The sequence below is a fragment of the Nannospalax galili genome, unplaced genomic scaffold, assembly GCF_000622305.1.
Source record: "Nannospalax galili isolate Female #2095 unplaced genomic scaffold, S.galili_v1.0 scaffold365, whole genome shotgun sequence".
In the NCBI taxonomy this organism is placed as follows: domain Eukaryota; kingdom Metazoa; phylum Chordata; class Mammalia; order Rodentia; family Spalacidae; genus Nannospalax; species Nannospalax galili.
The window spans coordinates 427,274-438,353 of record NW_008353234.1 but is presented as its reverse complement, the minus strand read 5'-3'; the positions used below and the strand labels follow the sequence as shown (position 1 = coordinate 438,353).

The following is an 11,080-nucleotide window of genomic DNA, read 5'->3' as shown; positions in this document are numbered from 1 at the left end:
TTCTAGGCTAGCCTGAACTACATAGTGAGACCCTGTTTCAGATAAACAGAACAAAAAGGACAATCCTGCACCTTCATGCTAGCAGAGCCTGACATCATGCCATTCTTCCTACTCGAGACAGGGCTGGGTCAACGCAAAACAGAAAAAAAAAACAAAAACAAACAACAACAACAACAAAACATTTCCTAGATTTTCACCTTTAGAGAGGCTACATCCAAGATTTTTGAAAAAATAAAAAAATGCGTGAGTTAAAATAAACGTTTTCTCTAAAAATGTGATAAGTGCTGAGTGATGAGTTTCTCTGGCTTCTTGCAAGTAAGTAGTCAGATCCACGTGGAGAAAGGTTGGAGACACCCAGGGTAGAAATCGTCTATCCTCTACCACAGAGTCACTTTCCAGATACTTTTAAAAGGCCACAAGTGTTACATTATATTCACATAGAAAATATGAGTAAAGCCAAGCCAAGTGAATCAGCTTTTTCCAAAAGTTCAACTCCAAAGGCCTCTTTTTTCACAGGACTGTTAATATTTCACTCCATGTTGCCAAACAAAACAAACCTTCAGCAATGGCATCAGAGAGATTTGGTGTTGGGAAACACTCTCATCAGGGTTGAAGCCTGATCTGATATGTATTCCTAATTCTCCTGTTGTCTACTTTCCCTGATGCCCTCTAGAACACGCACTTAAATGTACATATTATCACTAACTATAAATTGGAAAGACATTGTAAATCCACATTAGCTGTTTCTAACAATGCCAAGAATGCCCAGCCACATCTATTTTACATGAAATCCTCAGAAATTATTTGTATGATTTTACCATCTACTAGGAAAGTTAATTGAGAGGCTCCATGGAAATTTTGGGTGCATGTTTCTGAGAAAAGCATCATAGTGCTATTGGTTGCTGAGTTATGAGGCAGTTGGACTGGGTTTCCCTAACTGGCTAAGTTCTTTTGCTAATTCTTTCTTTAAGAATTATATTATTATTGTGTGTGCCCACACTTACACATGTGCCACAGCCTGTATGTAGGGAGGTCAAAGGACAACTTTCAGGATTCAGTTCTCTCCCTCCACCATGTGAATCCCAAGATTGAATTCAGGTTATCATGCCTGATGGCAAGCACCTTTACCCACTCACCAACCCTGCTGCTAATTCTTAACAGATTTCAAGCTTTGATAGGAAATATTCTTTTAATCTAAAAAAAAAAAAAAAAAAAAGAGGAGAGGCGAGACAGGCCAGCAAGATGGCTTAGCTGGTAAAAGCACAGCCTGAGTTCAATCACCTGATCCCACAGTGAAAGATCAGATCCAGCTCTTAAAGTTGTCTGACCTCCACATAGGCCATACCGTCACACACACACAACAGCAACAACAATAAATAAAATCTTTTTCAAAAAAAGAGGTGGTGCATGGAGGCACATGTCTCTAAGATGTAATCCCAGCACTGGGGAGGTGGAGGCACAGAGATCAGGAGTTCAATGTCATCCTTTGCTACATAGCAATTTTGGAGCCATTCTGCCATACTTGAGCCTGTCCCAAACACAGGCAGAGAGAGCTTTTTGCAGCTTGTCTCTTCTCAGTTTCCTGATCTGCCCAGATCTGAGCAAGTTGCCACATCACAGCCCTAAGCTCCTCTCACCACCATGCCTTCCCTGCCATGATGGACTGGATCCCCTTAAACCATTCGGTGATCTTTTTCTGACCCTCAGCTACTGCCTCATTTGGTGCTCACAGGGGCTCTAGGAAATCTTGAAAAATTGGATTTGGTTAGCCTTGTGAACTTCAGGCATCAGTGTCTACGTTTGTTACCTACTTTCCTGAATGGTCAAATTTCTTAGAGAAAGACAATGCTAGAACTTATATTTCCTGGAATATTAAAGATATAGATCAGAGCATTTTGTGGATGAGGTCAACAGGAATATGGGAGTAGTTAAATTTTACCAAGGCATATTTCGATAAAGAGAAAAGGGTAAATACTCTGCTGCATCCACCCACACAGAAAAAAAAGAGGGCAAGGGGTAGACTTAGAACTCTGGCCCCAAGCAGGTTTCACCATCAGTCCTTCCCTGGTCAAATGTGCATCCAGGAGATGTCTCCAGAACCTTAGTGAGTCTGGTCTTTTGGGAGCAGTATGAATTCCTCTCTCACCACTTGCTGGCTGGTTTTGAACTGTGGGAAAATGCTTCTGGACCACGAGCTTTAGATCTACCAGTAGAAAAAGACATAAAGACACATCTTGAAAAGTTGTTCTGAGGATGAATTTAGATAACACATCCAAGGGTTTCAGCCAAGTGATGGCATATAATAAATACCAAAATAAACACAATATTAAAAGGACAATAAAAGGAGGAGAGGAAGAAATCAAGCTTAGAAAAATGGAAGCTTTGTAGGCCTGAGTAGGCACACTAAGCCAACAGCTTTGGTGCACAATTTAAAGAATGAGGCTTTGGAGTAATGTGGATGAGAAGGTCAAGTGAATCTATGCACAGCCAAAAGTAAACTTTGAAACATTTGCCATTTACACCCTACCCACCTTAATCACTCTCCCCCATATTCTAGAACTATACTGTGCAATAGAGTAGCCACTAGCTTCTGTGGTTGCTGAGTATTTGGAACATGCAGAACTCAAATTGAGGTGTACCAAGGACAAAATACACACTAGATTTTGAAGATTCAGGGTAAAAAATCACAATGTAAGTTCCTAACCATTCCTATACAATTATTGGAATAAGTATAAACAGTATTTAAATATCATTACATACTTTCTGAAATGTGGCTGCTAGTTAAAATTAATGTGACTTGCATTATTTCTCCACCGGATGTAGCACTATTCTAGCATATTTGGTGCACACAGACTAAATGGAGGGTGAGTAGGTGTGTTTAGGCAATGCCACAGGTGAATTTTTAAAACTTGTTGCCCTTTGCATCCTACTCACTTCAATCACTGTCCTCCATACTCTGGAGCTGCACTGTGCAGTGTAGCAGCCACAACTACTATAGGTACACCACAGGTCACCTAGTGAGTTCAGCTATATTTCTGAGGCTTCAGGCCTGTCTTCCAAAAAACAATTACTAGGAGGTAGGTAAGAGCACCATGGTTGCCTCTACTAGCTGAGGAAACAACTGGAAATTCAGGTGGGACCTTGTTCACCCCCTTAGCCCTCATGACTCCAATCAAGTATCATGTGAACTCAGTTACAATGCATCTGAGTAGATAATTATGGTGCGTTATGTCTCCTTAGGCTTATTTAAACAGCTCCCACTGAAAAGACTGCTTCCCTGCAATGGGGACTGTTTATTTCAGTGTTTCAAATGTTGAACGAGATGATAATCTTCTCCAAGTACTCACATCAGCAGCCATTTACTTAGTCCAAACACTACTGCACCTATTACTTGGAAATGGCTTGTTTGCAATTGCCTTCGGAATGCATAGCATGTTTCTGAATATGCTTGAGTGGCAAATCTCTGTTCAGGTAAAGGTAATTCTTGAAAACCACCAAGATTCATCTGAACGGTAGCAAGTAAACTGAACAAACTGAATGGAGTTGCTTCTACTGGGGGTTCATAAAAGCCTACTTCCAGAATTTTGGAAACCACCTTTTCCCCCAGGATTGATTCCAAGACACATAAACACATGTAACCTGCTAAAAGTTTATTTTGTAGTGCCTAAGGTGTATTTGTAATGTCCGAAATTTAGTGTTCTTTAATCTTTCTCAGCAAAAATTTGTCCTTTAAAAATTTGCCTTGGTCAACTAGCCAAAACTGATTTTTCTCCCCTAAGAAATACCTCATAATCAATCTAGCCTAGGACTTAAAACAAGTGGCCATAAGCAGGATTAAGTGCACAAAGAACTTTAGAGTCAAAGTGTGAGTGGAAATTCTGTAATCTTTGTGGCCCTGGGAAAGTTAGCCAGTCTGTAGAAAGCCTGCCTCCCTTCCCGACAGCAATTGAAAAAGCCTAGCCATTCATAATATGGCTATTAGTAACCTACTGTCAAAGTCTTACTTAGGTTTAAATTTTGACAGTATTCAAAGACCTGAATAAAACTGGAGCTTGTTTTCAGTTTTAAATTTTTTCATAAAGGGGTTGGGGGGAAGCTCAGTAAAACACGATTAACAGGTAAAGGAACTTGATTTCACTCCAGCACTTTTGTAAAAAAATACCATTAATAACATTTCTAACCTTTCCAGATTTAGGTATCTAGGTATCTTGGCCCTTTTCACCGACTTTCCCTCAGAAAGATGCCACTGTTTACTGTCTAGTGTGCAAACTTCTCAGTGGTGATGTGGAGTTTTGGTTCAGTAGAATCATGCTGGGCCTGATTAAAGTCTGTAATGAAAGCTACTTAAGAGTAGGAAGAATCACAAGTTCAAGACCAGTCAGGACAACTGTTGGATAGGCATATCCTCTAAACGAACCAGGAGCAGCTGAAGGTCTGAACCCTAAGAGACTCCATAGGCAGAGGGGGAGACAGTCACTCCTCCCACCCAATTGGTCAGCTTCAATTGCATGGGGGGGGGGGCTAAGGACAGACACAAAGGAAACCCGGAAGCAGCAAGAAGTCACCATCTTACTGGGGCACTGGCAGCACATCTCAAAGTACAGCCAAGATGTAGGGAAGAGCCCACGGTGTATGCCTTTGTAAGTAACCCTTTCAGACATCATAAACTTTATACAAAAACCCAAGTAGAATGCAGTGTTGGTTTTGTCTGTCAGGCATTAGGATAGTGTGGGCCTGGGAGATAAGAGTGCTCACAGGTCTCCCAGGGGAGAATTTGGCATTACAACTTACTGAGACCCTGCCTCAAAAGAAAACACAAAAGGAGACAGGCATGGCGGTGCATGCCTTTAATCCCTCAGGAGGCAAAGACAGGTGGATCTCTGTGGGTTCAAGGCCAGCCTGGTCTACACAGTGAGTTCTAGGTAAGCTAGGGTTACAGGGAGACCATCTCAAGAAAAGACCAAACAAAAAAACACAAAAAGGACTGGGGAACAAGCTCAGTGCTGGGGTGCTTGCCTACCATGCATGAAGCCCTGGGTTCAATTCTCATTTTTTTTAAAAAAAGAATCTTAACACACTAAAATTAAAGCCCTAGAAGTAATGAAGGGCTGACTGCACCAAACCATCCCAAGGAAGTGAGTTTGGATACCAAACTCTGCACATAACCATAGGAATTAACATGCTAATAAAACTTACCACCAACTAAATGTGTACCAGGGGAAATCTTATCCACCTATCAGTGGTGTGATGATCCACTTGGAAACAGGTATCTGAGGCTTAAACGTTCTGGAGGAGGGAAACCGGATGTAGACAGACGCTGCTAGAGCACATAAGTACAGCCATTTTGTACAGGGAAGTGAAGCAAGGCAGCAGCCGGGGCAACAATAATAGCAAATATGCACCCACTTAAAATGTTACTAATCGCCTCAGGATTCTTGGAATATACTTTAATCTTTTACTTTTATCAAAGATTAAGCAATTCAACAGAACAGATAAAAACTGAGGCCAAATAACAAAGCCCAGTACCTGTTTAGGCCATCAGAATCAAGGTTGCATTGTAGTTCCACTTGATTCTAAAAACTGTCTATGCGACACTGGTTTGAAGCAACAAAACCTTGGTTAGAGCCCCCCTTTTAAAAGAAAACCCCAAGAGATGAAAAAAGCACAAATGATCACTTCATGCATTTTATTGATAGTCTATATTTTAAATCTGCAGTATGACATAGTACATAGGGAAAAAGCATCTTCCTAAAAGGTAACTATTAATAACCAAACCAGATTTAGTATGATTGACCTTTTAAGGTCTTGTTTTGCATTAAACAAGTTAAAATTTAGCAGGTGTAAAGCACTGTACAAAAAAGTTGGGTACATTCTTAAGATTTAATACAGGGCTTCCCAACCAGGAGTCTGCTGGATATACTGGAGAAAGGTGTTTAGTTCATGTTTAAATGGTAAGAAAATGAGAAACCAGATAAAGCCAGCCAACCAAATTCACTTCCCTTTGTGCTCCTTTTGCTCTTTTGAAAGTGTCTCCTAGAGGTCAGGAAGCCCTGATGTAACAATCACTTTAGTCTTTACAGAGCATACATACATGTGCTTCATGATCAAAGACTTAAAGGCAGCCCCGCTCAAATCTTTTCAGGTTCTCATGGGCTTCACAGAGCTTTCCAAGATTGCTGCCAAGTTCTTTATAGGAATCCAAGTAAACATCTATACCAAAGCAGCTCTTCCTGGGAGAAGACAGGCACAGATCCATAACCAGGCCAACTGTGCACCTCACCACATGGCCTTACATCTTTAAAAGCAGCACCAGGGAAAATGGAGCTATCAAGAGGTAAAATCCAAACATTGTACTATTCAAACACAAACCAATCTGTTAAAAGAATGTTAGTAACAGGGCACTAAACAGAGTTAAGGCTGGACAGCTGGCTCAACTATAACTTGGTATTGGAATCAATCTGCAAGACGAAGATTGAAAAGAACCTTGAAATAACAAGGCACAGTGGTATGATGGGCTTCATTTTCACTGTGTATCTCTAGATTGTTACCACCCAACCCAAGCGACTGCAAAGCAGTTGTGGAATTTTAGTAAACAAATTCTTACTGGGTGAGGTGATACACACCTGTAATATCAGCAATCGGGAGGATCATGAGTTCCAGGCCAGCCTGGGTATTGTACAATGTGAGACCCTCTCAAAATACCAATACCAAAACCCAAGTATCTCACTGTAGTTCTGAGTGTTGGTTGATATGTTTATTTTTAAGATTTGAATCCAAACATCTATACGGACATGAAAACACTCATAAAACTGATTTTTTTTTTAAAAAAAAATCCCTGGTATTAGCTCTATTCTATGCTGTAGACTTTTAGATACAAACTATGATTACTTAAAACGAGATTACGCACTTTCTGCAAGTATCAGATAATTTCAGAGTGCTGAGCCAAGTACCGTGACCTGTAATCCCAGCACTCAGGAGGCAGAGGCAGGAGTGCCACAAGATTGCGGCCAGCCTGGTCTACACAGCAAGTTCTAGGCCAGCCAGTGCTATAACGAGCAAGACCCTCTACCATGAAAAACAAAGAGTAAAAAACGTAAATCAGAATGCTGAAAAACTTAAGGGCAGGTACTGAACTCACAGCTGTTTTTGCTTAAACTCAGATTTTTAAAAATAAATACTAGTTTCTTAGACCTTGCACTTTAATTTTGCAAATAAAGCAGGTTACCTCAATGTACATTTCCAAATGTTTTCAAAGAACCATTTTCTAGTTAACTCAATTACAACACTGTTACTGAGTATTAAATGTACTGAATTACACTCAATGGAAAAAATATAATGACACCTTAACAAGTGCCCCTTAGGTTCCTAAAGCACAGAACACTTCAGAAAGTAATGATCAGTACAGTTAAGACTAGTAAGGGAAAAAAGTGCCCTGCAAACATGGCTTCTATGTACTTCATACTGGTAAAACATCTGACAAGGAAGCCAGTAAGTTAAAACTGAAAAAAATAATCAACTAAGGCAGATTACAAATTATTTTCATTCACATAAAAAGTATTTCCATCTGTAAAATAAAAATATTGACAACCACAAGGTGCCACTGTATTCTAGCAAACTGCCAGAAATGGCCTTTTAACAGGCATTTCACAAAATTGACCTCCTCCTCATCACATGGGTATTTGGGGAACTGACTGAAATTCACAGAAGCAGGTGGTTAAATACAAAGTATGCTAAATGATAACCCTTCATAAACGCAAGACACTGACAACAGGAGAGAATATTTGGCATGGAAATTAAGTTTTCCCAGGGGAAAAAAAATCCTTTGCTTGAGGTAACACAGCTAACCAGTTTCCTAGTTAAGATGAATGCTAATGATCATGCTCCTAAGGATTCTGTGTACATCCCCTGGCACTAAAGGTTTCCGTATGAATTGTACAATTACCTTCTCCAACACTAGTGTGAGCGGTTCAATTACCACCTCCATTAACACCGAGGTACAACTAACATATTCTTTACAGAGCAAATGTTCCAGATTAACACCACAGCTCTCCAAGTGTTGCTACAAACAGCCTGCAAAATTTTATCTTAACTTGTTCAATTTTATTTTCTAGTACAAATAATAGCATTGTCAGCTTTGTGGAATAAAACAGCACACTGCAAATGTTCACACTAGTAAGCAAATTAAAAAAAAATCATTCAAAATAGCCAAAGAAATTCAGGCTATAGTACTTTTCCCTATGCTTTGAACAATGTAATCTCCCAACATTGTTTATTGCTGCATGAAGCTCAAAGTTAAGTCTTAAAGAGAGAACGTCTCTGCAATAAAGAAAAAGTGCAAAGATAAAAAAAAAAATGAAATGTAAAGTCTTTTGCAAGAAAATGTTCCCTCAAGAATAGGTGTTTGGACACTGGTGAGGAAAAAATTTTTGTTCTCCGTTTAACACCTTACACCTATACAAACAACCTTGTCTTTAATGTCCACGATACTTGTAACATGTAATAATCATGGACTCTGGAAAATAAAAAAGCAATTTCCACTAGTTTTTATTTATTCTACACTAACCAATGGATCTGAGTGCTATTGAAAGAGGTGTCCACACGCACATCAAACGTGCATTCTACTGAAAGCTAAAAACAAAGTTGGATTTCCAGTGTTTATGAATAGCTTCAAAATCTACATTCATAACCAGCATCCTGCTTGAGTTACCTCGTAGTTCAATACTTCACAAATGAGTAATACATTTTGGGAGGTTAGGGAGGTATCTGTTGTCAATAACTTGGTTTTATGTTTCCAATGTGCAGCAGCTGTTTTTGAACTATGTAAAATGAACACCCCTAAATGGAACATTGTATCAAGAGGAAAATGGATTTGCTTTTAGTCAATCAGGACTACCCCGCAGATCTGAAAACCATAGATTACACCCTTAGGAGACAAGGAGGTTCACAAATATAAGAAATCCTGACTTTTACATGGGCAAATTTTAAAAGATAAAATGTATTACATAAGCGCCATAAACAGTGAAATCTGCTTAGATTAAAAAAAATAAGTGAAGCTTTGTTTGGACATTATTTCCTTGCAAGAGCAGTACATATCCTCAGTAAACAACTACTGTATTTACAATTTCCTTGATACTTAGGTAGGATTGAAAGCCAGAAGAAAACATGGAAGAATGAGCTTTGAAATAATCTTTACAGCTAAGGTGATAGATAACAGTGTGGGTAAACAGGTAATTCCTAAGCAGACTTATGTGGTAGAGTATTTGACTAAATCTGGGTAATTAGCTCATTTTGTTAAAGGCCAAGGATGGGTTCAATACCACTTCTGGCCCCTTAGCTTTTCCCAGACAAATAACTTCTCCACAGCCAGACTAATCCTAACCCCAATCAGCCTCAAAAGAGAAATTAGGCAAGAGCACTTGGGTTATGATGATCTCTTCATACTACTACTAAAAAAAAAAGTGCGTGTCCATACATAATGAATCAGCAATCTAATCTTCAAATATGGGCAGCACAGTTAAAATCTGAATTGCAAATAACCCAATATGGCTCACTTTTAATGAAAGATCAAAATGTCTTAATTCACCAACAGGTCTTTAAATCTGACATTAGATCTGTGCTAAAGATATAGTAATGAAATATTAACGTGTGCCCTAGTACCTTACATGATAAATCTCAAAAACAAGCAAATCCAAGACTTTCCTTAATACTCAATAGCACACACATCTGTACCAACTGATACCTATTTTAAAAGTGGTTTATAGTGTCTTTCATCCACTGTTTTTTGTTGGAGGAACAGACTTGTAAAAACCTCAATTTAACTTGTGCTAGGTGGTAGTGGTTTGCTTTCCTTAAACCAAAGAAAACTGCTAAATTTGCTGATCTTCTGCTTCATCTATTCAAGTAGAATACCGGGTCAAGCAGCTGTGGCTCTCACCATATGAAACCAGCTCGTCTGTACTACTGTCTTCATGAAAACCTTCATTTCTTCAAAGCAGTTTTCTTTACTCTCATCTTTCACTTCCTGCCTAAATCCAAGTTAAAATATACGATCTCCATTGGTCTTTAACGCAGTTTTATGCTGCACGGTCCTTTCCATGTCACAGTAGCTGTTCACACATACATTAAATATAGATATGTTCTGCTCTTGACATTTACAAACTTACAAAAGCAGCTTCGTACTTTGATGTCTTTGTTTTACTATGTTGGCTCAAAAAAAAGCAGTTTTCTCATTTTTAAGCATGGTAACTTTACATTTTTTAATGCATTAATACAACAGTGCATTGGAAAAGTACTGAGCCTCTACAAAATAGCTTTACATTTTTAAAAGAATGTGATTTTTTTCACTTACACAAGCATAGGCTTTTTAATATTTCCACAAGATAAATATCTCAATTAAACTATAAGCTCACTCTATTGTGTGCCACAGTGATGGGCTTAGGACAGTTATACACTTAGAAGATCCTAACTTTAGTGTTATTTACACTGACATGTCCGGTATCGCCTAGTCTGAAAGGTGGAACAAACAATATTCAGAATGTGACTGAATTTGTGTCATCTAATAACTGGGAATGGTATAGCTTTAAGTAATTACTTATGAAACACATAATGTAACTTAGTCTTGAGTAGGGATTTTCTTAATGCCTCTCTTATGGCAAACTTTAAAAAGAGGTTAACATGATACAGACCACTAGGAAAGACCTTAAGATAACAAAGGAGAAACTGACAATGTATATGGGTAAATTATCAGTAACAGAAATGTTACCAATTCACCTGCTACTGACATCAAATGTTTACGTCCTAAAACGTGGCTTTTAAAATATTTTTGTCATTCTGGAAGAGAAAACACAGGGTTCCTTCAGAAACTAATGACTCAATTCAGGTTGTTAACTTTATATTGAAGCACCACTCAAAAAGTGGATAGAAAGCAAGTGATTTCTGTTTGCCCATCACTATTCTAGCTCCATAGCTGAGAGTTCAGATCTTAATTAAACAACACTTTCTCTGTTCCCACCAAGAAGGAAAGACCGGCCTGCGACAGATAGGACAGGTAGATTTCTCAGACAACCAGCGATCAATGCAG

At 38.8% G+C, this 11,080-nt stretch overlaps 1 pseudogene across 1 annotated transcript in view; it reads right to left on the bottom strand.

The window, feature by feature from the left end:
* Window positions 1-5,671: 5,671 nt before the first annotated feature.
* Window positions 5,672-11,080, bottom strand: part of LOC103747938 — a 13,019-nt pseudogene continuing 7,610 nt past the window's right edge. The window contains exon 2 of the transcript XR_003846659.1: window positions 5,672-8,776. The product of XR_003846659.1 is annotated as an uncharacterized LOC103747938 (transcript). The remainder of the gene's footprint in view (window positions 8,777-11,080) is intronic.